Source organism: Sorex araneus, chromosome 2 (assembly GCF_027595985.1).
Source record: "Sorex araneus isolate mSorAra2 chromosome 2, mSorAra2.pri, whole genome shotgun sequence".
NCBI lineage: Eukaryota > Metazoa > Chordata > Mammalia > Eulipotyphla > Soricidae > Sorex > Sorex araneus.
The window spans coordinates 362738508-362766230 of record NC_073303.1 but is presented as its reverse complement, the minus strand read 5'-3'; the positions used below and the strand labels follow the sequence as shown (position 1 = coordinate 362766230).

Below are 27723 nucleotides of genomic sequence, written 5' to 3'. Positions count from 1 at the left end.
AATCCGAAGATGTTCTAATTCATTGCCCTCAATATTGAACTTAAATTTTATCTAACTGTCTTTAACTTCAATCTAAGTCATGTGTTCAGACTTCCTTTCATACTCAAATTTATCTGCAGTGAGTCCTTTGGGAATACACAAGTACCTCAAATTTAATTAGTCTCAAACCAAATTTTCTTCTTCTTCACGCATTTCTTCCCCCAAACTCTCAATTGGCGGCAACACCATTCATCACATTATCCAAGTTAGAATTCTGTCATTCTTGATATTTTCCTTCATTACCTCCTACATTAATCATGATCACTGATTTGACTTTCTTTATTTCTTTGTCACCATTCTCTGTATCACACCTGCCCCTGTTCCTTTCCTCATTAAAAACCATCTCTCACAAGTATTACCACTTCAATGCCTAAAATTTCTAATACTTTCTTTCTCTAATCTGTCAGCTATGCAGCTGTTGGGGTAAAAAACAAAAAAAGTAAACTTGACTCACTGGACTCTTATATGATAGTGTCTCCCCAGAATAGAATGAAGTATTTACATGGCTTTGGTTCTCTCTGTGGACGGGTGTCTGTTGCCCTATAACTCCTGTCTTCTTTCGACAGGACTCAATAGTACAGGGAAAAAAAATAATCGCCAGTAGTCTCGGATTATGGCTAATGTCTCTGATTTGACTAATGTCCCCTCATCACCTATGGCTTGTTTCTGTTGTGTCTTTTACATAGACACTGTACTTGACTCCCAACCTTTCCATTTCTTCAATGCTTTGCTAATATTTCATCAATTCTACATAGCCAACAGCCACATGAGAAGATGTTCTTTGCTGTTTATCTTCATGAAAATACAAATTAAGAGCATACCAACATTTCACATCGGTTAAAATAGAAATCATCAGAAAGACAGACAGAATAAAAGTTGGGTAGGTTATTGGTAGGAATGTGGATTGGTATAGCCACTATGGGAAACAATTTGAAGACCCTAAAAGTTGTTAGACTAAAGCTACTACATAATCAAACAATTATAGATATTTTTCCAAAGACTATAAAAGCACTAATTTAAAAAGAAATGTGCATTATATGTATTTACATCACTATAAACAATAGCCAATAGTCTAAGTACCCGAAGGCAGATGAGTGGATAAAGAGAATGGGGAATATAGCCAATATAATTCTACTCAATTATTTAAAAAATGAACTCTGGTCACCTACCAGATGCACTTTAAAGGAATTATGCTAAGTCAAAAGTCAGAAAGAGATAATCAAACATTATATGATTTCACTCATTTGTTGAAGAAAAAGGAACAAAGAAAATGAGCAAATAAAACAAAAACTAAAATAAACAGACTCTGACAACATACAGTGGTTCTCAGAGGACAGAGCCAGATTGAAGAGTTAAGTGGGTTGGTGGTAGATGGTGACTTGACACTTGCGAACAGATCACAGAAAATGTTTGAATTCAGTGACTGTACTTTGTGTTCACCACAAACAGATTCTGGCACTCAAAGAATTATGAATACTTCCCAAGTGTATGGAATTCAGTATATTCTTCTTGCAAGGCACTTAACTAAATCTTCTATTCACTATAGCCTTTCTTTTTCTTTCCATCTAGGCTGTTAGTTCCAGGAGAGAAGTCAAAGACTGTTCCATTCCTCCTTGTTTTTTCTGCATTAGACATTATTTCTGACTATGATCTAGTGACCTATTAGCAATAATTAAAAGAAAAGAGGGTAGGCTGGAGAAAAAGTCCAGCATAAGGTGTTCGTCTTGCATGCAGCCAACCTCAGTTCATTCCCCAACACTGCAAATGGCTCACCAAGCACCACCAGGAGTGAACGTTGAGCAGAGTCAGTAGAAAGTCTTGAGCACAGCTGGGTGTGGGAGAAAAACAATACATAAACAAAACAAAACAAAAACAGGAAAGAAAAAGTGAAGGAGGAAAGCAAGACCCAAGTTTTATAAAGCAGTTCAGCACAATTTGAAAATTTAAAATCATAAAGATTCAAGCAAATCAGCTTAAGATAGTTAATGATGGTAGTGAATGGAATCTACTGTTTTGGTAGCGATAATAATAAAGTTGTTATGCAGGTTTCATTATAATATATGCTTAAAACCTGTATGTAGGTATAAAGCAATGTAACTTCAGTTTTCTAAAAAGATGCTCAGTCAGTAGAATTACTCAATCTGCAATGCCAGATTCCTAGAAGATAGCACCCTGTAATCTGCACTTTACCATCACACATATTTCTGAGCTACACAACAATCTGAAAAGTAGGCAGCTCAAAAAAGAGATTTTATTTTACTTATAACTAAACATGAAACCTCTGCGTGTTTTGTGTTTATTTTTCTTCACTATTAGAAAGTGATTTTCATGAATTGCAAGTTGGATTCTTAAAGTCTGCATTATGTGATAAAATTTGAAATAAGAGAATTCAAGAAAATGCATTATGCAAAGTTATGGAAGTTATGGAAATAAAGTCATGGAAAGAAAATGTGAACTTAAACTGAATACCATAAAAACATGCGTTTAGTACTTAATATATGACATTCATTTCCCTGAGTGTTTTACATGTATCAATTTCATTTTTACCATAATCCTACAAAAGAGGCATTATTATCCTTTTAATTTTTCAGATGCCATCTGAAAATTAAAGTAACAAGAAAAGTAAATGGTGATAGATCCATGGTTTACAATTAAGTCTGATGCATTCTAGCTCCCTCTACCTTCATTGCAAGTTTATAAAGATTTTTTTTAATTCTTGATGTTTAATTTTAAAAGAATGTACTTGTTATTAACTTGAGGAAATATTTTTTTCAAATAGTATCCACATTGATGATTATTGTGGTTTAAATCACACAGTATTGAAGAAAAACTAGTCTAATATCTCTGTTCCCCTTACCCCTATTTTCAGATCCTCATTTTATTTTTCTTTACAAATTTGTGGATCCAAAAATGGAGTACTTACCATCAAAAGAAACTTAAGAATATAAGATTCTTATACACAGAAGCTTCTCTGATTATTACATAAAATACCATCAGATTTACTTTTTTGCAGAATTTCTGGAATGCTTTTACAAATCATAATATGACCTATATGGAAATAATTTACAATAGATTGAGTGTTCAAGCACTGTAGAAGTCGATGAATAATATTCTTAATATCCTTTAGCTTTGTCCATACAATTGACAATTAAAAGTCTTACCCTATACCTGGGACCCAATTAAAGAATATTCTTACCCCATGTCACTAATATTACCATTATTCAAGTTTAACTCCAGCTGAGGGTGATTTCTATGTTTTAGAATAATTGCCTGTTAACTTTTCTCTTCTATGATATAAATAAAAACTATTCAATGGTTTTGCTTCACCCATCAACAATCTCTTAGCTTCATCTTCTACATTAACATCTGACACTTCCACACACATGCCTCTCCATGCTCCCACTGCATCCTGCACATTTCTCACCTGTGTTACATGTCTACAGAGCTATAGGTTATGTTCCATTTAATGAACCTAATTGTAATATTCACATCTTTACCAACAAAATTATTGCTCTGTCACTATTATCTGGACTATGATACCAGCCTTGTAACTGGTCTTCCTCTCCCTTTATTGCCCTACCTTTAAATAAATATTAACATGCGATAGTTCACAGCTCTCCATTGCTCCCCCTCCCCTGGCCTTTCTCCCTTCTTACTGGTCATAAGATCCTCAGCTCCATTAGACTCTTCTCTCAACCTCTTGGGCTTTCTCGTGTATGTGGTCACAACTCTTGTCATTTTCCCCTCTTTACCACTTTTTTTCTAGTCACGAAATTTCTTTCTTATTCTTAAACATGGCAAACACACTCCCAAGGGTGTTTTCCAAGACCTGAGCAATCGCCACTCACCATTCCCTTCCTCGTGGGTGCTCTTTTCTACATTCCATTTCTGTGTGCCTCCTCTACTCACTGAGTTTGGGGAGCCAACTCAGCTGGTCAGAGTTTCCTTCCCTCAAAACCCAACTAATTGGGTCCAAACTCTCTCAGACTTTTACCTCTTTTAGTGAAACCCATCTGACATATTCTGGATGTACCTGATTATTAGTTAGCATATCACCCAGAACTCCAGGTGTCAGGGGTCTACTACCAGCCTGTGGGAGAGGGTCTGGTACACAGACTGCATTCAATAAAATATTCACTGTATCACTGTATCCCTGTCATCCCGTTGTTCATCAGTTTGCTCAAGCAGACACCAGTAATGTCTCCATTCATCCCTATTGCATGCTAGTGTAGCCTGATGGCATAGGGGGGGTGGGCTTTTTCAGGGTCAGGGGAATGAGGTCCATTGTTGTTACTGTTTTTGGCATATCGAGTATGCCACAGATAGATTGCCAGGCTCTGCCGTGCGGGCGGGATACTCTTGGTAGCTTGCCAGGCTCTCTGAGAGGGACCTGGGTTTTGGGGGTGGCCTCTAATTGCCTTTACAGGTGTTCCCAGTCTACTGAATGTAAGCTTTTGGTCGACTGGCATGTTGTAACAATCTGCACACTGAGAAACATGCACCTGCTTGCATCTCTGGGCAGCACCTGGGACATCTGCAGCCTCAGATTGATCTCCTTGAGATTGATGGAATGTGCTCAGGGATTGTTGAGCAGCTGGCAGAGCAGGACCCTATAAAGGAGGGTCTGTGCCAGGTCGAACACTTGCATGAGTCCCAGGTCACCCAGTGGTTGGCTGACAGCACCCCACAGTGAACGAGCCACTGTGCGCACTGCCGCCATGATCTATGTCCGACAGTGCTGTGACTTGGCCTAGCCAGGGCAGGTGGTGACGCAGCCACCACCACTATTTCTCTGTTCTCTGCCAATGCCATTCTGTCTGAATCCTGCAAAACAGCTGACCACATCCAGCAGGAATCATGCATAGAGTTCCAGCAGGGATCACGTGTAGACTTTCATGCCTGGCGTGCTGAGTCATGCATTGTCTAAGGCAAGATGATGAGTCAGGTTTGGGAAAGCATGACACCTTCGGGTGTCATCGATGCCATCTTGCCTCCAATAATAAAATATTATTATTGGATAAATTATAAACACCTCTGCTTCAAAAAATATTACCATTCACTTACATAAGAGGACATAGGATGGAGGAGGTAGCTCAGGGGCCATGGGAACGTGCTTCAGTGAGCAGAGACCTGAGTTCAATCTCTGGCACAATACCACACACTCTCCATATGTATAGCCTCCCTGTTAACCACACACATCATTTGGCATGGCCCTGGTGATGGCCAGCATCAGTGTATCATTCTAGTCCTAGCAGTGAACCACCTGACCTGATAGAATGAATTGCACTGAGAGTTTTCCCCAGTACACCTAAGCACTGCTTGAAAACCCTCGATATCCTCCCTTCTCACCTGAAAGAGAAAACAACATATTGAAAACTACAGTACAGCAAAGCAGATCACTGAATGCTATGCGCGTGGTATTGCAGAGTGAAGGACTCGATGTTTTGTTGGTGCTAAGCCAGGACATTAGCAAAAGCTTCTGGACGCTGCCCTGCAAGCAGAAAGCAGAACTGAGGCCCCGTTTTGAGTTAAATGGGCAAGATAAAACTTGTGAGTCCAGATGATCTGGAAAAGTACAGCATGCTCTCATATGCCCACTTGGTCATGTATGATTTTGGCAGTACAAAGCAGCAGTTTCCCCCTTTCTTATACATCCTTAATCTGGTTTGACTTTCAAGTATCAGTACGAGCCTTCTCTTCGCCCTATGTGTAACTGGCCACAAGAATGTGGGAGACGTGATCTGCAGAGCCTACGTGTCCAGCTCCATATCATCCCTCTCACGTTTTAATTATGACCACATAGCTTTGACAAGACAATGCATCCCTGATGTTCTTTTGACGAATGCTTGTCCTATAACTGTTTGTACTCTCGTTAGTGATTCTTTCTCTATGATGAAGTCATGAGGATGTTACTGATAAAAAAAAAAAAAGAAGAAAAGGAGGTCTCTGGCAGTCGCTCTTTGCCTCGAGCCAGATCGACACCTTGGTTCTCCATGCTCTCTGCATTCCTCTTGGGTGTCTTTGCACCTTAGACCGACTGATATATCACTTCATGCAACAATTGGTAAAAAGTTAGATACCCTGATGTGTTTGAATCAGCATTAGTAAGGAAATGTATTGTTTCTCTCTGAATTGCTGGAAATCCTTTTCCAAATTGAGAGTTTGAGGAAAGCCAGCCTTGAAGGGATTCCAAAATTGGAACAGTCACATAATCCTGCCCAAAGATGTCCCCGTGGTCTTCATGAATGAAAAGTTCTCATGCACATGCTTGAGGAGAGAACTATTAAGATGTCCTGGGATGTGGCCACTCTCTGAAGAGAAAATCAGTGAGTTACACAACAGAGAGCTTTCAATCGTGATGTTCTAGTTACCAGTCTCTTGCTTGTGGCTTGACTCCAAGAACGACTTTGTTCTCCCTCACACTCTAGAAACACAGAAACTGTGGAAGCCAGACGGGCTTACACCTACCACACGACAATCTCCATGGCACTTGTTTTTATAATTACTTGCCTTGTACTTAGAAAATGCAAATAAACTTGGCTATTAGCAGATGCAACACACAGTGGAAATCAAGCCCATTACAGAAATAGCAATTGAATTCTAAGTAAATACATTCTGAATGATGTGACTTCTTACTTTTTAATGTTTGTATACGTGACCTGAGCTTCTTCCTGCCTTCCATTATTCTAAGTTCACATAATTGCATTTTGGAAGTTTTAGGTTCTGAAAAACAATCTATAAGACTTAGAAACTCAGGGATGAAACTATATCCTGAAATGTTAGCATTTATGGCAGTGACTTCATAACCATGTTCCACACACCCACCATTAAGCTTCAGAGAAGAGCCTCTCAGGTACTTTCTTAGCAGAAACAGTGTTCCACAGAGCTCAGAGCTTCCTCCAGGCTTACAATTGCCTTTGCAAGCAATGGCCTTGGAAGGATTTTCTGCCAGTCATTTGCTCTCATCAGAATCTGAGACTATTTCAGAATTCTTCTCTTTCAAGGTTTGCATGTGAAAATATTCACTTTTCGGTGAAACACTGAGCCTTCGTGGATGAAACATACTTTTATTTGGAGCAGAAGGCTTCAGGCTAAAAGAAACCTCTCAAGGTTGATTTTGCCTGAAGGAAAGATGTCAAGAGCAGTTAGACTCTGGAATATGCCTTCTGAGATTACCAGGAGCTCGAGTTCTTACTGTCTCTCTCTCTCTCTGTCTATAGGATAAACAGAAGCACACTGCCCAGTTTGTGGCATGGTTCATTTTTCAGTTAGCAAAAGGTCCAGGGTTTTGCGTCAGCTGCACTTCAGAAAGGTCGCAAAGTTAAAATGAAACAGCATAGCCAGCCCCAGTGGCGGGAAAACCTAAAGGGCTCTCCACACAGGGTTTTTCTTTTCTTTTCTTTCTTTCTTTCTTTCTTTCTTTCTTTCTTTCTTTCTTTCTTTCTTTCTTTCTTTCTTTCTTTCTTTCTTTCTTTCTTTCTTTCTTTCTTTCTTTCTTTCTTTCTTTCTTTTTTTAAGCTAGATGTATATGCAGTGCACTAACTTTAGTGGAACCAAAAGAGAGGGGAAACTGCCTGAATTAATAAAATTTACCCAAAATAAAACTTCTCTCTCCATTTCATTTTTGATACCACCAATAAATAAAAAAACTAATTACCATTTTGTGAGAGCCCACTAGATTTCTGGACATAGATCATCACTTGAATTTTATTTATTTATTTGGCTTTTTGGGTCACACCCACCGATGCACAAGAGTTACTCCTGGCTCTGCACTCAGGAATTACTCCTGACCATGCACGCTCAGGGGACCCTATGGGATACTGTAGATCAAACCCAGGTCAGCCACGTGCAAGGGCAAACACGCTACCCGCTGTCCTAACACTCCAGCCCATCATCACTTATATTTTAGAATGAAACTGTGCATCTGGGCATTTGTATTCTAACTAGTGTTCATGCCAAACTGATCAGAAAGCTCTCTCCTGATCTGCTTTCATGGCTAAGACTGGATTCAGATGAGATAGCCCACGACCAGCGTGTGGGAACTTGGGGCAGGTAATCTATGAGCAAAGCACTGAGCAGAAGTTCTTCATTTCCTTCCTTGTTTTAACATCCAGCTGAGTTACATTACTTTCTCTCATTAAAATAGGCCCTGCCATGTTCTCTCTTTAGCGAATTACTCTCTCTGTCTCTCTCCCTCCCTTCCTCAGGTTTTTTGAATAATAGCCATTTTTACTTCCCAAAACAACCCAAATAAAATCGGTTCTAAAAGTGCATGAGGGCTACTAAAATGTTTATTTTGTGGACGAAAAAAATGTCATTATTTTCTTTTTGCTCTAAAGCTCCATAACTCTAAAGTAGAGACATCCAAGAAAGATAGTTTTGATGAATCATTTCATTATCCCGAGGACTAGATAATAAAAAAGTACACAATAAAAATCACTTTTGTATGAAGATCCTCAATACTAATGTCTTATGTAGATTCAATCAAGTAGCTGAAATTTTAATGTTAGTCATGGGATAAATTCTTCTGGTAGCTATATGAATAAGGCTCTATCAACCAGGTCATGGACAGATGATAAAAAGTTTAAAGGGTAAATAAGACAATAATGAAATTAAAATCATTTCTCTCAGAAACTTATTTATTAAAATTAAAAGAAAAACAACAAGACGTGGAGAAATTAACTCATACATTTCTTCTGAGAAAAATAAAATGCAACAAATATTTTTGAAAACAACTTGGCAGTTTCTTACAAGCTAAATGCATGTTTATTACATGGGTCAGCAATTTCATTCTTAGGTAATCACCAGAATAAAAAGAATATTACACAAAGACTTGAAATCACAGTTCATAGCCAAAAAATAACTATTAAAAAGTACTACCTAAATTCATTTCATTAAGGTGAAATTGAATAAATAATTCATAACATATCCATAAAATGGAGTGGGTGTTTACACTGGAAGACTCTATGCATGAGACCTTGTCATTAATAGTATCATAAATCACTCTGCCTCAATAATAAATATATATTTTTAGATTCTTGAACTAGTCATAAAAGCAAGAACCTCGAGGAATTTCAAAAAATGAGTGGAAGATGCCATTCACAACTAAATACCTACTGTGGTCCACTGACATGTGATTTCAAAAAAGGAGAGTGAATGGACATTAATACAGAGCATAACCAAGGTAGGAGAACAGGGCTTATTGCTAAGGAATGTTAGGAGACTTTCAAGGTGGTGATAAGATCCTCTACCATGATAGATGCCCATGATAATACAGGAAGACGCATATTTTAGAATCCAATAAGTTGTATGCTTAAAAGAGGTGCAGTTTATTTTATGTACACCACTACAAAACTGTTTTATACAGAAATGTTCTTTTCCAGAGCAAGTCCTGTCTCACAAAGATCAAAAAATGCAGATTTAAATTTTAAGGGTTTGGGGCTAGAGAGAACACAGCAGGCAGGGTTCTTGCCTCATACATGGCTGAGCTGGGTTCAATCCTTGGCACCCCATATGGTCAACCAAATCCTGAGAGGAGTTATTTGATTGGATAACTTTACCAGGAGTAAGCTCTAAGAACAGTTGGATGTGATCCCCTAACCCTGCAAAAAAAAATATATATATATATATATATATACTACATATATATAATATCTTTTGAATGCCCTGTGATCTTTAAAAAAGAATTTAAGATAGAAATGGTTGTGTAAATTTCTTCTAACATTGTGTAGAAAGTGGCAGGTGATTAATAAATATTTATTTCATTATTTTCTTTCCAAATTATTCTCATGTGGAAAATATGAATAATTCCTTCAAAGGTGATAGCTTCCCCCTTTTTTGATTTATTATTTAATGTGAATTTTAGAATATACTCAATACTTTTCTTCCAAATTCTACTAACATAGAAATGAGTGTCGTGGAAGTATGTACAACTCCACTTTATTAAAATTAAGCACAGAAAAAAATTAATCCCATGAGAAACAAAACACATTTCCTTAGATATTACATTAGCCCTGACCCACATCTTCTCTTTCAATATGAATTTGATTTACTAAAATCATTCATGATATTCCACCTTCCATGGTTTCTTAAGAGGGTTGATGAGTCATCTTGACTAAGCCACGTAATATGTAATGTACTCCAGTAGCATTATAATTTTTAAAATGTGCATCGACCTAAAACTACTTTATATGATTGCCAATATACATCCTGTATCACTTCATTTGCTCACCTAAATATCCTATTTGGGCATTGACAGGATATACCCGTCATAATATGTCTATTAAGATAGCAGATATTTACTGACTTTGCTTTTAGTTGGTTTTAAATTCTTTTACAATTAAAACTGTCAAAATTCTCTGAAGCTTTAATGTATGGCAAATGTGAGCAAAATATGATTTTCATATGATACAAGATAAACAACCACCTACAATGATCTAGCCAAGGCGCAGTTCTACCTGAAAATAATCTCTGCAAAGATGCAAGTGCTCCCCCAAAGAGTAACTTCTGGTCAAGTACAGTGAATATATGAAAATAGTATGACTCAAGGGCTAAATTTGGTATTATGCTAATTTTGGTGAATTTAAGTTTACATTTAAACAATCACATTCAAATAGCTAATGACTAAATTATTAGACGTCACAGGTCTAGAGAAATTTACTACTTCATTTGTCTCATTATTTTGTCATTAATTCAATATTCTAGACTTAGCACAATTACTTGTTAACCTGTAGATTTTTCACTGTGTGTGCAAGTACTTTTCGTCCAGTAGAATAAATAACTCCAAAAATCTATAATCTCTTTATTTTAGGCAGTTTTTTAAATTGGAGTTGGTAGTTTATCCTAATATATCTTGTTAAATTGTCTTTATGTACATAATTTCTTATATTTCCTCTGAAGCAATCATAACATCTGGTTGCTTATTAATTAATAAAAAGTCTTTAAAAGTCTCTACTTGCAAGAAAATAATTATTTGAAAATCATTTTAGCAGCCTTGGAGGTGGCCCCCCAGAGTTCCCTAAGATTCACTCATAAAAATTGTTTTTGAAATTTTTCAGAGGGCCCCAAGAAATCATCAAGTTTTATTATCTTACTTTGGAAAAGTAAAAATAATTCTAGGAATAAATAGGTTTATTTTGCTGCTTCATAGTTACTACTTAGCTGAAATAGCAAAAGAGTCCTATGGGATGAATTGTAAATAAGACACCTCAAACTTCCTTAAGCCTATTTGCATAGGTAAAATACTTATATTATTATTTTAGAAATATTTATATTAATATTTTCGAAATGAAGTCCTTTGAGAGGACAGCCCTGGAGACGTCAGCCGTGAAGATCTTCCACTGTGTGTTCTTACCCTTGGGGAAAGCATGTAGCACTGAAGCACTGTCGTCCCGTTGTTCATCGATTTGTTCTAGCGGGCACCAGTAACGTCTCCATTGTGAGACTTGTTACTATTTTTGGTATATCTAATATGCCATGGGTAGCTTGCCAGGCTCTGCCCTGCAGGCGGGACACTCTTGGTCGCTTGCCGGGCTCTCCGAGAGGGACAGGGACGAATTATTGAACCCGGGTCGGCCGCGTGCAAGGCAAACGCCCTACCCGCTGTGCTATCACTCCAGTCCGGACTAGAGTGATAACAGGAACCGGACTGGACCCTTGAGGAAAACAGTGAGCAAATCATTATAAGAAAGTACTTGAGGGTTGTTTCTCTCTAAAACTCTATCATCAAATTCATCACAGCAATTCCATGTCTGTTTCTTGATGCTTACATGAAAGCTCTCCAATAAGACAGTCTTGGCTGCCTTTCCCCCAGCATGAAAAAGTCACTCAATACCCCTATCACACACCACAACACCCAAAAGGAGAGAGAGAACAAAATGGAATACCCTGCCACAGAGGCGGGGTGGGGTCGGGGGGCGGGATTGGAGGGTGGGAGGGATACTCAACACTGGTGGAGGGATGGGTTCTCAAACATTGTATGAGGGGAAACACAAGCACAAAAATAGGTGAATTTGTAACTGTACCCTCACGGTGACTCACTAATTAAAAATTTTAATTATTTTTTTTTAAAAAAAGACAGCCTTGGTGCCTTCATCAAAGAACAGCCCATCCAGAGTTTCATGACAAAGGCCATCACAACATTTTCTAAAGAACAGATTCTTGGGCATAAGCTTTTAAACTCATAGAGCAGAGCTTAGAAAGTTTCAGGCTCTATTCTTTGCAGTCCAGAAGAAGAGCTCCTACATAAAACCAGACAGCTGGTCCTAGATCCAGGACAAAATAATACAGGACCAGATAAGCTTACAAGAGATTTTATTTAAGTTTATTTGTCAGAATATAATGGGCATTCTTTTCGCTCTTTATCTTCTAAAATAAGAAAGCTTTTCTCTCTGTTCTTTAGCTTTTTCTAATCTTTACAAAAGAAAATTATGCTTTTGTAAACTAAAATTGAATATTTTAGTGGTCTAGAGTTTCACGTACACACTTGGGATTGACATAAGAGTAATAAAAATAGGACTCTATTTTTACCAAAATCTAACTGCGTAAACTGATATGGCAACACTTTCTCTGCTTGAATGCCATATTTGAGAAGAGGCTTTATTTAACCCTCCTCATCATTCGGGAATGTATATGGATGCAGATGTCCCCCGAGCCTTTCTTCAAAGCTATCTTTCCTGACACCAGCCTGGCTAGCGATTTTAAGAAATTATGAAAGTTCTAGACAAGAGTTCACCCAAAGTTTATAGCATTATGGATGAAATTCAGAGGAGAGAGTATTTAGGATTGGTTTCTAGTCTTAGGACACAAGAGTTGTTGGTCACAAGTTCAAGATTTAGGAATGGGAGAGATAGTTCAGTGGGCAAGGTGCTTGCCTTGCAAGTGGCTGATGCTGGTTCTATTCTCAGCACCTGTTAAGACCTCTGAACTCCACCAGGAGTGATCACGGAATACAGAGCCAGGCGTAAGCCCTGAGCATCACTGGGTATAGCCCCATAACAACAACAAAAAAAAAACACATAAAACCAAATTAAAAATAGATTATTTGTGAACTTAGTTTATATCTCATAAAAGTGCAAATTCTTTTTTGTCTGCTAGAATAGATAACCCCAATGATATTTTAAAAATTTTATTCTATTTATTTATTCTTTGAGCTTTGGGGCCACACCCAGCAGTGCTTAAGACTTGCTCATGCTCAGGGGTCACTCCTAGCAGTGTTCAGAAGACTGTATAGGGTGCTAGGCACCTAAACCGGGTCAACCACATGCAAGGCAACTAACTTACCCACTCTACTAAGTCTCCAGCCCAAGGACCTTTATTATTATAATATACCAGGATCTTGTCTTAAAATCTATTTCTCAAGTTATAAATCTTCTACACATGTTCATTTTATATTTGCATGAGTTATGATTTTCATTTTGAAATTGTTTCATAACAAAAATGTATCATGTTACAACAGCAGACTGTGACTCATAAGACATGACTCCCACTGTCAAATCTGGTGCATCATAACCTGACCACTTGGAGCTTCAGAATCATCATCCATAAAGAGGAGGTGTTGAACCAGGATTAACAGAGCTCTTTCCAAACTTCACCTTAATTATTCCAAAGTTGGAAGATTGGACACCTGAACAGAAGTGCAATACACTGAAAGAAGGAAATTTGATATTCAGAAAAAAAATAAAGTCATCTTCGAGCAGATTTGGACTATACTTTTTTAATTGCAGTAACAACAAAAGGGATACATTCAAAATGAAAAATCACCTTTTAAATTATTACTGTGCCAAAAGCAATTGCACTTTAATTGAACCATTTGTTTTTCAGATAGAAAACTTTTGGCAAACACATAAAATGAATGATACAAGATTTATGTTTTTCCTGGAGCAGCAAGGCATAAAATAGGGTCATTCTTTATCAGAAAGCAGATGCAATGCTCAGATAGTAAGTCTTCCCACTCATTTATTTTATTGTTGTTGTCATGCCTCACCCATCTGTGCCTAGGGAGCAGGGGTAAGAGATGATGAGGAAGGAAATTGCTGCCAGGGATGAAACCCCGGGCCTCCCATATGCAAATCATATGCTTCCATTCTTCTATTAGCTTTGGGACTGAGAGCAAAGTTGTTAAAAATCCAAAATGGAATTTAGATCTTGGTTCACTTTAAGCACAATATTCCATTCCCTTTTGGACAGAGAGCAAAGTTGCTATAGATCTAAAACGGAATTTAGATCTAGTTTCAATTTAAACTAAAAAAAGAAGTGTAAAACACTAATACTTTTCCAAAGAAGAGCATTAGACTGAGCTGGTATGATTAATAACAATTTATATTTTAGTGTTTAAAAATAATTGGTCATTAAAGAATGAAATCAAGGTAAGAATGAAAACATCGATTAAACTCTGGTGCTTACAGTACCCATGATGTACATGAATTACTATGAGAATCACAAATAATGAATTCAGTTGTTCAGTTGCTTTTATTTTATATAGGATTTGAAATATTTTCTCTACTAATAAGTACATATTACAAAATAGAGCATCTTATATCTGTTAGGACTTAATTACAATCTTGAGAATAAGGATCTTTTCACTGAAAATGATATTTAAGTAGTTTTTGAAGAAATTTTGCATCATAATTATAGATTATTATAAGTCAATAATTTCTTCAGTCATTATGCAAATGTCATTGAGTAGTAAATTTCAAAGCTATCTATCTCAGAAATCTGGTGACATTTCTAAAGTCTCCCTTATATACTATCTGGGCTATAGGTGAAATGTGCCTAAACAGAAATAATCACAAAGGGACTGGAGAGATAGTATAGTGGGTGGGTGCCTTCCTTTCACCCAGTCAACTGGGTTGAATCCCCAGTAACCCATAAGGTCCCCTGAGCACTGCCTGGAATGATCCCCGAGTGCAGAGCCAGAAGTAAGCACAGCCAGGTATGGCCCAAAATCTAAAGAAAAGAGAAACAATCCCAGTGAAATTCATGGATAAAAGTGATACTACATAGTGCAATCAAAAGAGATTTATAACTATTTTCAATTTTAGGTACTAAAGTTCTAGATTTTCATGTCTAGATGCTATTATCATCCTGTATATTATATTTGCTCATTTAAACTTTGATACATTTCAATACAAAATAATTTTAAATATTGTGATTAAATTGTATTATTTGCATGACATTAATCTTTAACAGTTGTCTAAACTGGCTTTATCTTTTTTTTTTTTGGCTTTTTAGGTTACATCCAGCGACACACAGGGGTTACTCCTGGCTCTGTACTCAGGAATTACTCCTGGCGATGCTCAGAGGATATGGGATGCTGGGAATCGAACCTGGGTTGGTCGAGTGCAAGGCAAATGTCCTACCCGCTGTGCCATTGCTCCAGCCCCCATAAACTAGCTTTATCCTTTGTGTCAGGAAGTTTTTATGCAAAAAGTAAAGCTTATAAATATTAGAAGTAATAACATTAGGACCAAAGATAATGCATGAGGTAAGGCACAAGTCTTACACTCAGCCAACCCACATCTGATCCCCAGCACCAGATGGTACCCTGAGCACCGTAAGAACACTCCTGAGCAGAGCCAGGAGTAACCCCTAACCCCCAAACCTCACCACCCCAAAAGAATGACCCAAACCTCACTACCCTAAGAGAAAAACTTCATTCATTGCAAGTACATCTGTGCAATGTCATTACAGTAGTGTTAATTTTTTGTGGTTTTCGTGCACAAAGTTACTGCAATCCACCATCATCAAGTACCTCAGGTCCTCCACCTGTCTTTACGTCTCTGCCAGTCTATCTTTACGTCTCTATCCCTTTCCCTCCTCATCCTTGACCCCTCCCCCATCACATTTGGTAACTTCCATTCTCTTTTCAAAGTCAAAGGGTTGGAATTATCAATTATTTTGTACAAGTTTTTATATTTACAAATTTTGCTTTTTATACAAAGATGTTCATGATTGAGTTTCAGTCATATAGTGTTCAACACACCCATCCCTCCACCAGTGTACATTTACCACCACCACCTGTGTCCACAGTTTTCCTCCTGCCAACCCCAGCCTGCCTCTGTGATAGGCACCCCTCTCTCTCTCCCCACCCCCCACCACCCGCCTCTCTCTCTTTTGCTTTCTCTGTCTCTGTCTCTCTCTGTCTCTGTCTCTGTCTGTCCATCTCTCCTCTTTTGGGCATTATGGTTTGCAACACAGATACTGAGAGGTTCGGGTTGGCCACGTGCAAGGCAAACGCCCTAACCGCTGTGCTATTATGTGTATATACATACACATACAAACATACATCAAACATACATATATATATATATATATATATATATATATATTGACTCTTGTGCCAAACTGGGTGGTACTCAGGGGTTTGAGTACCTTCCCTCTTGGAGAGCCCCGTAAGCCACAGAGAGTATCTCGCCCACACGGCAGAGCCTGGTAAGACCTACTTGTGGCGTATTGGATATGCCAAAAACAGTAACAAGTCTCACAATGGAGACATTACTGAGCCGCTTGAAAAATCGATGAGCAATGGGATGACAATGACAGTATAAATCTTGGTAAAATTTTTCACTCTTGCTATAGATTTTTAAAATTTCTCCTTCTATGTTCTTTTTATACTTTGTGTACATTATATGCATATTTTGTTTACATACTTACATTATATGCATAAACATGATTATGTTATTATGTTGTATTATTAGGTACTTGGAGTCTCAGGACAAACATGTCTTACTGTAAATAATCCCTTTAATTATCTCTTAACACTCCTTTTAAGTAATGTTTTCTGTTTTTAAATGCAACTGATCACTATTTTTATTTCTATTTCAACTTTCAGGTAATAAGAATCTACCTGTTATATATTTATTTATTTGTGATTCCCAACCCTGGTTTAATGACACTTATTACTAAAATCTTTACAGGGAGATGGGAGGGGCGGGAAAGGGGATTTGATCCATACCTGATGGAGCAGTGCCATGGGTCATATGCAGTTCTGGGTACTAAACCAGGGTTGACTACAAGCAAACAAGTGCCTTAACCCTTGCACTATCTCTACAGCCCCTGTATTATGTCATTTTTATCTGACTGCTTTTGAAAAATTTTATCTTTGCATTTATGAAATTTTTTATCTTTGATTTTAAATAACTTATTTATAACATTTCCTGATATCAGTATTTTAGAAGGTTATCCTTTGGGGAGTATTGTTGAAAATTCTGAATCATGGATATTTTTAACTAATTTGGAAATTTGGGGTCTCTATTTCTTCTAAAGAGTTTTTCTGCATCAATCTCTTTACCCTCTTCTTCCAGACAATAATTAGGGCAGCAGAGCTTTCAAAATTCTCTTGCCAGTTTTCAGACTCATGCACTTTATTCTCATTTGCTTTTATCTTTATTCTCATTTGCTTTTATCTTTGCTCTTCAAACTACATGCTTTCTATTGACTTACCTTAAAGTTAAATGAGTTCTACCACTGTCATTCCCAACTTCACTGCCAAGTATCATCAGATGTATTTTTCCTTTCCGTTAAATTTTATGGTTCACACATTCATTTGTGAGCATTTTGGAGCTTCTATTTCATTTTTATGCTCTGGCTTCATTGCGGAGAATTCTTTCTACATTCATTTTTAAAAAATATCTTTCCATTCTTGTTGGAGCATGATTAAAATAGAAGCTTCCCATCTTTGAAAATTCTAACGTGTGTTTCCTTGAGTTTTAATTATCTCTTCCCTTGAGATTTGTTTAGTTTCTCCTGATTCTTTTCTTAATAATTTTGAATATCATCTGTGCATTTCAATTTTTAGCATTATAAACCTCGGAAATCTATTAATGTATATGATAAATATTAGTTCTCTTTTTTCCCCCTTATCGTTTGTTGTTGTAGGAGAGTACTATCAGCTCCAAAATTCTATGTATTTTTTTCCCCTCTCATGCAGCCTAAGAATACGCTAGCTTTTCTTGCAACAATGTAATATTGTCCACACACATTGAATTCAGTGAGGATTTAAACTACTAGTGTTTAACTCCTCTATTGTGAAATTATGGTTTTCTCAATCTGGTGGAATTCTTAGATGTTTATCAATTTTTTTTGGATAATTATCATTTTGGAGACTCAGAAAATTATGGATTTTTTGTTTTGCTTGGAAAACTTCTCCTTAAAAAAAAAACCTTCCACATTTTCACATGATACATCCTTACCACTAAAACCACAGTTTAAAAGTCAAAGTTCATTCAGATTTTAAAAATATGTCCACTAAAGTAAGCCTCTATTGGGGCGGAACGTGGCAGGTTGGGTTCACACTCAACAGTGCCCTGGCTTGCTCCTGGTTCTGTGCTCAGGGATCACTTCTAGTTTCTAGTGGAGCTTGAGAGACTGTATGTGATGCCAGGGATTGAACAAAGGTTGGCTGCGTGCAAAGCAAGCGCCTTACCCACTTACTATCTTTCTAGATCCAAGAGTAAACATTTTGACCATCACATATTCTTCTGACATTCAACAGTTGGATAACAGTATCATCTTTGTACATAATGATATCTGAAAAATATATGAATATTTTCTTCAGTTTTCCTTTTGTTTTAATGACTTTTAATGGTAAAAATGATAATGCTGGTGATATTAAAAGGAGCTATAATTTGTGACATAACAAAATTATTTTGGTATTTCAAATAGGTGCTCAATTAATTGATGAGTAAATAGGTATTTTATTTTCTCTCTATCTGCTCTTATTTTTCTTGAAATTGTATGATAAATCATGACTTCTATCATTCCTCTTTTCTCCTTTCAATAGTCATAACTAATTTCAGCACTGCATATTACACGAACGTGGTGAACTTCCTGGACTCAAATTCTAGTATTGTGTTTAATATAAGTACAAATGCTATAGTCATTGCAAGCAGAGTAATGGACTATTGGTATTTTAAAAGAGTAATATAATAATAGCATTACCCCAAAAATGCTATTGTGATATATTACGGTAAGGAAATGGAAACCGAAATGTATGTAGTGACATTTTGGAGCACTCACAAATGGCGTGGAGAAAGCGACAGGTGTGTTGTAACTAGCAGCAGCACATGTTCTCACGCTCTCGATCTCTGACTTTACTCTGCTGCTTCTCCTCGTCCTAAGCAAGGGCCTTTGCCTCTGGTGGTCTTGCACCTAAAGATTTTCTTTCTTTAGACTGATATGTCATTTTGCCTGTGACTGCCACTTTGGAGGATTCCATCTTATCTGCCATATCAGAAACCTAGCCAAATCACAAATGACCTAACAGCAACTTCAACCCCTATTCCAAACCCAATTTTGGAGTCTGTCTGACAAAATCAGTTACACCTAGTTCATAACTGTCACTGTCACTGTCGTCCCGTTGCTTATCGATTTGCTCAAGCGGGCATCAAAAACATCTCCATTGTGAGACTTGTTGTTAGTGTTTTGGGCATATCCAATATGCCATGAGTAGCTTGCCAGGCTCTGCTGAGAGGGCAAGATACTCTTGGTAGCTTGCCAGGCTCTCTGAGAGGGGCAGAGGAATCAAACCTGGGTCAGCCGCCTGCAAGGCAAACACCCTATCTGCTGTGCTATTGCTCCAGCCCTAGTTCATACATAACATTCAGGATTAATAATTTTTCAAATGAAAACATTGTTGAATAATTTGCCATGTATATCAATCTTTACTATGAAGGACAACATGAGGAAACATATACATGTTTGTACATATATATGTATATATACATACATATACTATAAAGGCGATACATTGGGTGTTTGTGTTACACCCAAAGCAGAAACTCAATTGTGCATGCTGATAAGCTGTCAAGACCCTGTAGTGTTAGGTGGAGTCTGTCCAGGCGTCTGTGATCTATCTTCCTCATCAGTGAACTTGCTTCTTTGACTGGAGCCTGGGGTATGTGCAACATAGAAAGAAGTACCATGTTCACTTGACACAACAGTCAACTTGGTCCTCTGTGTCTAAATCTCAGAGGTGGTGATCTCAGACCAGTCTTCCTTGGGAAAACCAACATCTCAATTCCAAATAATCCTCTGTTGGAAGTGTCTGGGGAGATAATCAAACACTGACCCATCATTGATCTAACAAAGCTTCTAAATGTTCTGTAGAAGATTTGGGAACAACTGTCTCTCTCTCTCTACTATCTGTACGAGCACCAGCTTTTTTCTATGTGATATAGAATCACCAAAAAAATCTTCAAGTATGTAGTCCTTCAATAATATAAAGAAATTCTCTACTTATTTGACAAGGTGTTGAAAGGTGGAAATTTATCAAGTAGCCGCCCCACTTTAAAATCTAGAGTAGAAATTCAAGTTGAACCAGGTACTTTCAAGGACACTCCACGTGTTACCTAACTTCTCAAAACTCTTTAAAGAACAATTCAATCTTTTTACTACTCCGCACATTTTTATCAAGGGCACTCAAAGGGTATCAAGCTCGTTGCAAGGTTTAAAAATAGCATAGAATGGATGTAAATTGCAGTAGGTTTGCACGAAGTCTGTATTATAACACACCAACGCAGATTATCTGGCTGCTTTTTTTTTTAAACTCGGCTCTCCAATGAGATGTCACTTTTACAGTGTCTTCCAGACACCCACATCTTAAAAAGTTACCATGTCATCTTTTATTATTACAGCCTATTTTAGTTTTTAAGTCAGAGCCTATTGAGAGGTCCTGGCTTATGTAGAGTATAATAAATTATAATAGGAATGAAACATGATTTTAGTAATCATGTTTTGGTGGAAAACATTTGCTCATTGCCTGTTTTCCTCCACGGCATGATAGAGATCATGGAACACGGGACAGATCTTGTTTAGTATGCTAACCTGTTCATAGTTAGCACACAGCGAAGCATCTATAAGTATCTTTCAAAGAAAATATCTCAAAATAGTAAGTGCTGTCTCCATAGAATTTCACACTATTTTAAAAGCATAAAGTACAGTCATTGCACTATATTTTTTCTGAATAACTAAGCCTACTTCCAACTTAAATAGAGAATATGAACGCTATTTATTTTTTTAATGTTCTTAAGGTGTTTAGTTTCTTCCCAAATAAACTTAAAATGGAAAAGGAAGGAAATGGGTTATGCTGGCAATACTCTGTGGTCATATCAGCTACAACTGTCTGAATGGAGAATGGCAATTAAACCAGGTTTTGGAGAGAACTGCTTATCAACAATGCACATTCACATTATTAATTGGTCTTTTACACCCAAAGGCTAGAGCTTATATATTTAAAAGCTTTCTCTTGTGCCTATAAGCATATTTCCTAAAACCTTGAGGACATTTTTCTTATCAGGGAAAGATAAGTCTACATGGACAACATTTTAACCCCTTTGTGAAATTCCAACAAGATACCTAATTTATCCCTCCTGGTTAACACAACCATGAGTGATGTTGGTGTGACATCTCACTGAAACTCTCATTCCATCCCTTTATGCTCTCTTCCTTAACCAAAATCATCATTTGATAGCAAAGAAAGTGTAGCTACCTATAATTCATACTTATTGTGTAGCTTGCATATTGGCTACATAATTCTTTAAAACCCAAGTTAGCATTGAAGTTAATTGTCAGGATAAATCAAGAACAATTTGTCATTTGTTTACCTCTGGCTTTGTCCCTTCTATTAGCATTAGGTGCTTCCACGGGTTTCCCAATAGAAGTAAGCTCCAGAAGACTAGTTGCACAGACTTGTTGTGCCCTCCAAGGGGAGAGTATGGGGAGAGGTAAAGTTTTCTACTCAAAGTTTAGGTGCTCCTCCTCGTCAGACCCAAATAAATAGAAGCTAAAATGCCACCACAAATTTTGCTGATGTTCTCCCTGACCTTAGCTTTAATCATGGAAAAGCTCTTTTTTTTAATTCCTTTTTTTTAACATGCATACTAACAACCAGAATCATTACAAAATATGTCAAAACCATATGATCAGATTAGATACCAGCAGAATTTCTTTGTGGTGTGTGTGTGTGTTCATGTGTGGATGTAGTTGGGCAAGGGACAGAAATTAAATCCAGGGACCCATAGGTGCAAGACATTACCACTAAACTGTATCCCTAGTCGCACAAAAATTATTGTAAGTACACATGCACTGACATCACTTTATTCATCGATTTGCTCGAGCGGGCACCAATAACGTCTCCATTGTGAGACTTGTTGTTACTGCTTCTGGCATATCAAATACTCTACAGGTAGCTTGCCAGGCTCTGCCATGAAGGCGGGATACTCTTGGTAGCTTGCCGGGCTCTCCGAGAGGGACGGAGGAATCAAACCCAGGTCAGCCGCGTGCAAGGCAAACACCCTACCTACTGTGCTATTTGAAAATAATTTTTTAAGAAATATCTACCATAATGTTAGATGAGAAATTTAGATAATAGGGATATTCACTTGAATCTCCCGCACAGCCAGACTTGTTAAAGTTAAGGGGATTATCTTTAAGGACAAATCACAAGATATGTCACATGAACAAATTAGTTTTAGTTTTTTATTCATGGAAATTTTATAGAAAAAAAGTTGTAAAAGAAAATGGGAAAATGTATTGATACTAACTTATGCAGCTTATTAGTATGCCAAGTTAAAAATCAAGCTTTATAATGAAATATTAAAAGTCTATTATATGCCTACTCTGATCTTCCTAAGTTTATGCACAAGCAAGTTACTACTTTCAAACAAGATTTTCCCAGACTAAGAAATATTTCTCACAATTAGGTAACCTTATGTTGTCTTAATAATTTGTTAATGTAAAAACAAAAATAGACATTTTTACATAATTGTTTGAAGTTTAATGATGCTACAAATTGTTACAACCAATTGTAATTTTATTTATTTTTTTAAAGTATAGGCAGCAAGTTTGTATAGTACAGGCAGCATATTTATATAGTAAATATTCCATCAGAAAGCTTAAAATAAAAATCATATGTGAAACCCTCCTCCCTCTTTCATACCTTTTATTTGACTTTCTCTTAAGAGTTTTAGAAGAGTTTTTGGATAACTATGGTACATTTTCGAAAAGTTTGACAACCAAATAATTTGAAATCACATTTAGTGCTATTCAATATATTAAATCCAATGCACCTAACTATATTTTTGGACAATTTAAAGCATTAAAGAACTTTTAGAAATGCTTGTCACCGAAGTGGCATTTTTAATATTGAAACTTTGCTTTGAGGTATTAGTTTGTTCTTACATGAACTAAATTCATTGTCTCTGTTCATCTTACAATTACCCATGAATCAACATTTTTTCATTCATAAATACATTTAGCTATTACATTTTGGCAGAATATTTAACAGTTTGACAAAACCTTGAATAATAATTATCATCTAACCTACCAATTCTATAAGACTTTGAAGTTTTCAAAGAGGTTTATTGGCAACAGGCCTTTAAAAAATTGTCAATTGACTCATAGAGTACTTAAGAAGAATTTCCCATTTTCTTCATAAAGTCATTTTACTTCATAAAATTGTAAAGTAATAGTAAATTGCTATACATACCCAGATTTCTTGCTAGACAGGAAAGGGATTATTGGGTTATTAGTTTGGTAAGTGTTTCAGTGTGACTGCTATTAACTTGTAGTACTCATTCAGTGTAGTCGGTCAAGAGAAAGCAAACTGGATTTCTCTTCAATGGCTTTACACGGAGAGGAACTGAATGGCTTAACAGCTTTCTGGCAGCCCACACTTATGATGAGTATCAGGAATGCAGAATAAGGAAAGTATGAAAAGACTCCTACATTGCACCACAGCAGTGATTAAACAGGACAATCTTAGAGCTTTGCAAACAGAAAGCAGAAAGCAAGCAAGTCTGCAACTCTGAGCGAAATCTCTCAACAAAACTCCACTGCAAATCCAGCTTCTCCTCTTAAAGACCTCAGGCTAGGAAAAGAGAGTCACAGCCACTCCAAAGTAGAAGTTTAGGGCCCATCGCGAGCGGCTTATATTACTGTCTTGGTGCTATTCCTTCAGGAATGAAGTATGCAGAGTACAGCTTCCATGGGCTCTTTCAACAAGGGAGAAGGTCAAGAGACACCAACTCACACAGCCAACACATTAGACATCTGTACCGATGTACTTACACCTTCAAATGCCTTCAGATTTCAGCCTCTGGAAACATCTAGCCCATTTCTTTATGGCACTCTTGCTTCCATCAGCTGTGGAAATTAGCATAAAATAATATAGTAACCCAACAAGTGCTGGACAGCATTTCAGAGCATCAGATCAAGTGAACACAAAAGGCTCATTGAGGGTGTGCAAAATCTGAGTGACAAACAGTGAGTAAATACCTTCCGATGCACCAGAAGGGGGAAGGATGCTGAACTGCTCCCGGCTGCCTGCTCGCTTCTTGTGTAACAGCAAAGGCGGCTCAGTTCCTCTGACTGGCTGTGAAGCCCGGCTGCCTATTGGCGTCGGGCGGTCCTAGTGCCTGCTGCAGGTTCCTTTGCAAGGTAATTCCTAGAGCCTTGCTATCCCCTGTGTGTCTAATGGAGTGCATGAAGGGTATTCCGAGATTCAGAGATTAAGGCTTGTTAAGCATCAGGGTAGGGACTGTGGGTTGGGGAAAAGAAAAGCAGTTTGGAAAGCAGGATCTGTTTCCCAGCAGAAAGTAACAGGAGTTTTAGTTTTCCTTGCTATAGACATTAAAAAGGGTTACAGATAATCTAAAGGATGACCCTGCAAGTATTACAGCCAGAGGGCTTTTAGGAAGAAACGCAATTGGTACAAATTTTAGAAATAAAAGGAATTGGTACAAATACTATACACACTGGGCTGGAGTGATAGCACAAAGGGTAGGGAGTTTGCCTTGCACCCGGAGGACAGGGGTTTGATTCTTCCGCCCCTCTCAGAGAGCTCGGCAAGCTACTGAGAGTATCTTGCCCACATGGCAGAGCCTGGCAAGCTACCCATGGCGCATTTGATATGCCAAAAACAGTAACAAGTCTTGCAATGGAGGTGTTACTGGTACCCACTCGAGCAACGGGATGGCAGTGATACACTCTACACTATACACTCTACACTATACACTCTACAAATTATTTTTTTTCTCTATTTTAAAGTAGAAAGAGAACAAGAAAGGAAGACATCTCGGGTACTTTTGTTTGTTTGATACCCCCCTTTTAAAAATTTGATACACTTTTTTTCTTACCACTAGCAAAAAGTGTTGGCCAAGGTGGGAGATAATAACTGAACAGGCTGAGTATATCCTATGCACGCAGTGGGTTGGGGTTTGACCTCTGCACTTTCTGGTACCCAGAGCACAGTTGGGAGAAACCCACAAGCAAAATGCCCTGTGCACCCCTGTGACTCTAATCTATGAAAAGCTGTAAAACTTCACATTGCGTTCAACAATCTCCAAGAAAATAAATGCAAAAAAAAAAAACCCAACCACTAACAACAACACCCAGAACCCTCTAGAAGCATATTTCCTCTGAGGGGCAAAATGGTTAAGAGCCACTCCATTAAAACACCACCCTTCTTCTGTATTAATTGACACAATTTCTTCTTTTCCCATGTACCATCCATATTTTGGGTTTAATTAGTAACATACCTATCAGAGTATCTGCTCCACTTACTTTGATGGAATAACCTGGAACACTCCGCAGCTCATAGAAGACCCTCTGTAAACACTGTGGATAGAACAAACTGGCCAGTGTGATGATGAAATACACTAACAAGTGCCCAAGGTACTCTTGTAACTGATTAAATTCAATTAGCATATCTCTCTGAGCAGCTGTTTCTCACTCGAGACATTGTGGTGAGTATTTGCTTGCTAATAAGAGTTCATAAGTTAAATCCAGAGAAAAGATATTAAGATGTGGATAATCAAACAGTTATGTGTTTGTACAATGTATGCCACAAAATAATGAGCAGTGTAGGTCTACCTGCTGCTTCTCCTAGCAACTTCTGGGTTTTGTTGTTGTCGGGATGGTGTTGAGGCATTGATGGTTTTTTCTTCCTCTGGTTTGCCTGCAGCAGGCAATAGAGAATCAAAAACTCTATTAAGCTTTGTTAGCAGAGTAAATATGTACAGGTATTAACACAGGTGAAGAGAGAAGAACAAGTAGGCAGTACTAACTACAGGTCTTGGATCAGAGCCTGGCATCAGCAGGTGGTCAGCAGGAATGCCCAGCAACCACCAGGAGGTGATATTCCCTGCAAAGATGGTTGCCATCCCACCCCCACCCCCACCCCCACCCCCAAGAGGGCAGTTTTAGCTCATTGATGATTTTAATGGATTTTAGAAGGGAGAACGTTGGGAACGACATATCCATCCTGCGGAATTTGGTATGTGGGCAGGGGGACATGGCTGTCAAAGAGATCCGAGTAGAAGTCGTGAATAATTTTCTCCATTGCCTTTCTGGAGGATGTGATAGATCCATCAGGACGTCGGAGGGCAGTCATCTTGGTCTTGTAGTTGGCGAAGGACAGGCGAGCGTTGCGAATTCTTTTCCCGGCTTCTGCTGCACTGGCCAACACTGCTGCTCTTCTCTCTTTGAGGTCTTCCTTTATCGCATCTCTGCACAGCTTTGTGAGCTTGGACGTTAGCTTGTGGTTGCCTGAGGCTTGTGCCAAACCATGTAGACAAATGAGCTCCAGAGTTTCCGAAGACAGGCGTCTGTTTGTGGCTTTCTCACTCTCGGCATTCTTTGCACAGACATAGAGCGAAGACATGTCGTTTCCAACGTTCTCCCTTCTGAAATCCAACACGCCATTTCGCTGGTAAAGACTCGAACAGCACCTGGTCCGGACAAGGTCAGACCCAAACACCTGAAGAATCTGCTGCCAGTACTCATCAATACACTGGCCCGACTCTTCACACGCTACCTGTCTGAATGCAAGGTTCCATCTCAGTGGAAAACCAGTAGGACCATTCTGTTGTACAAGAAGGGAGACATCCACAACATCGGCAACTATCGCCCAATCTGCCTGCTCTTTGTCGTCTACAAGTTGTTCACTCGTGTCATCCTCAATAGAATAGGCAGAACACTAGACGAAGGACAACCATGCGGGCAAGCCGGGTTCCGAAGGGGATTCAGCACGATAGACCATATCCACACAGTCACCAAACTCTTGAAGTTTCGTGAGAGTTCAAGATGCCGCTCTGTCTAACGTTCATCGACTTAAAGAAGGCCTTTGATTCTGTTGAGACTGAGGCAGTCATCAAAGCCATGGCCAAACAGGGCGTTCAAACTCAGTATATCAAAATTCTCCGAGAGCTGTATTGTGGATTCACCACCAGGATCTCACCATTCTACAAGGAAGTGATCATTGATGTAAAGAGAGGGGTGTGGCAGGGTGATACCATTTCACCAAAACTCTTCAGTGCCGCCCTTGAAAACATCATGGGAAGGAATGGGAGTAAACATAGACGGTCAGCAATTATACCACCTCCGCTTCGCTGATGACATCGTTCTTATAACACCAAACATTAGCTAAGTGGCACAAATGCTGGCCGACTTCGACCACGAGTGTGGAAAGGTCAGATTGCCGCTGAATCACACGGAGACAATGTTCATGAGAAACGAACTAGTTCCTGACATTCCATTTGCTCTCAATGGAACAAACATCTCCAAATGCAGCAGCTATGTGTACCTGGGTCGAGAAATCAACATGAGGAACAACTTGGTGCCAGAACTGTGCAGGAAAAAGAGAGCAGCGTGGAATGCATTCAAGAGCGCTGAAGAGGTGGTTAAGAG

At 38.2% G+C, this 27723-nt stretch overlaps 1 protein-coding gene across 1 annotated transcript in view; it reads right to left on the bottom strand.

The window, feature by feature from the left end:
• Positions 1-24387, bottom strand: part of RAB27B (RAB27B, member RAS oncogene family) — a 169743-nt gene extending 145356 nt beyond the window's left edge. Inside the window, exons 1-2 of the mRNA XM_055128334.1 lie at positions 24313-24387; positions 24106-24180 (exon numbers count right to left, since the gene is read on the bottom strand). The gene's annotated coding sequence lies outside the window, so the exon portion shown is untranslated. The remainder of the gene's footprint in view (positions 1-24105; positions 24181-24312) is intronic.
• Positions 24388-27723: the final 3336 nt, after the last annotated feature.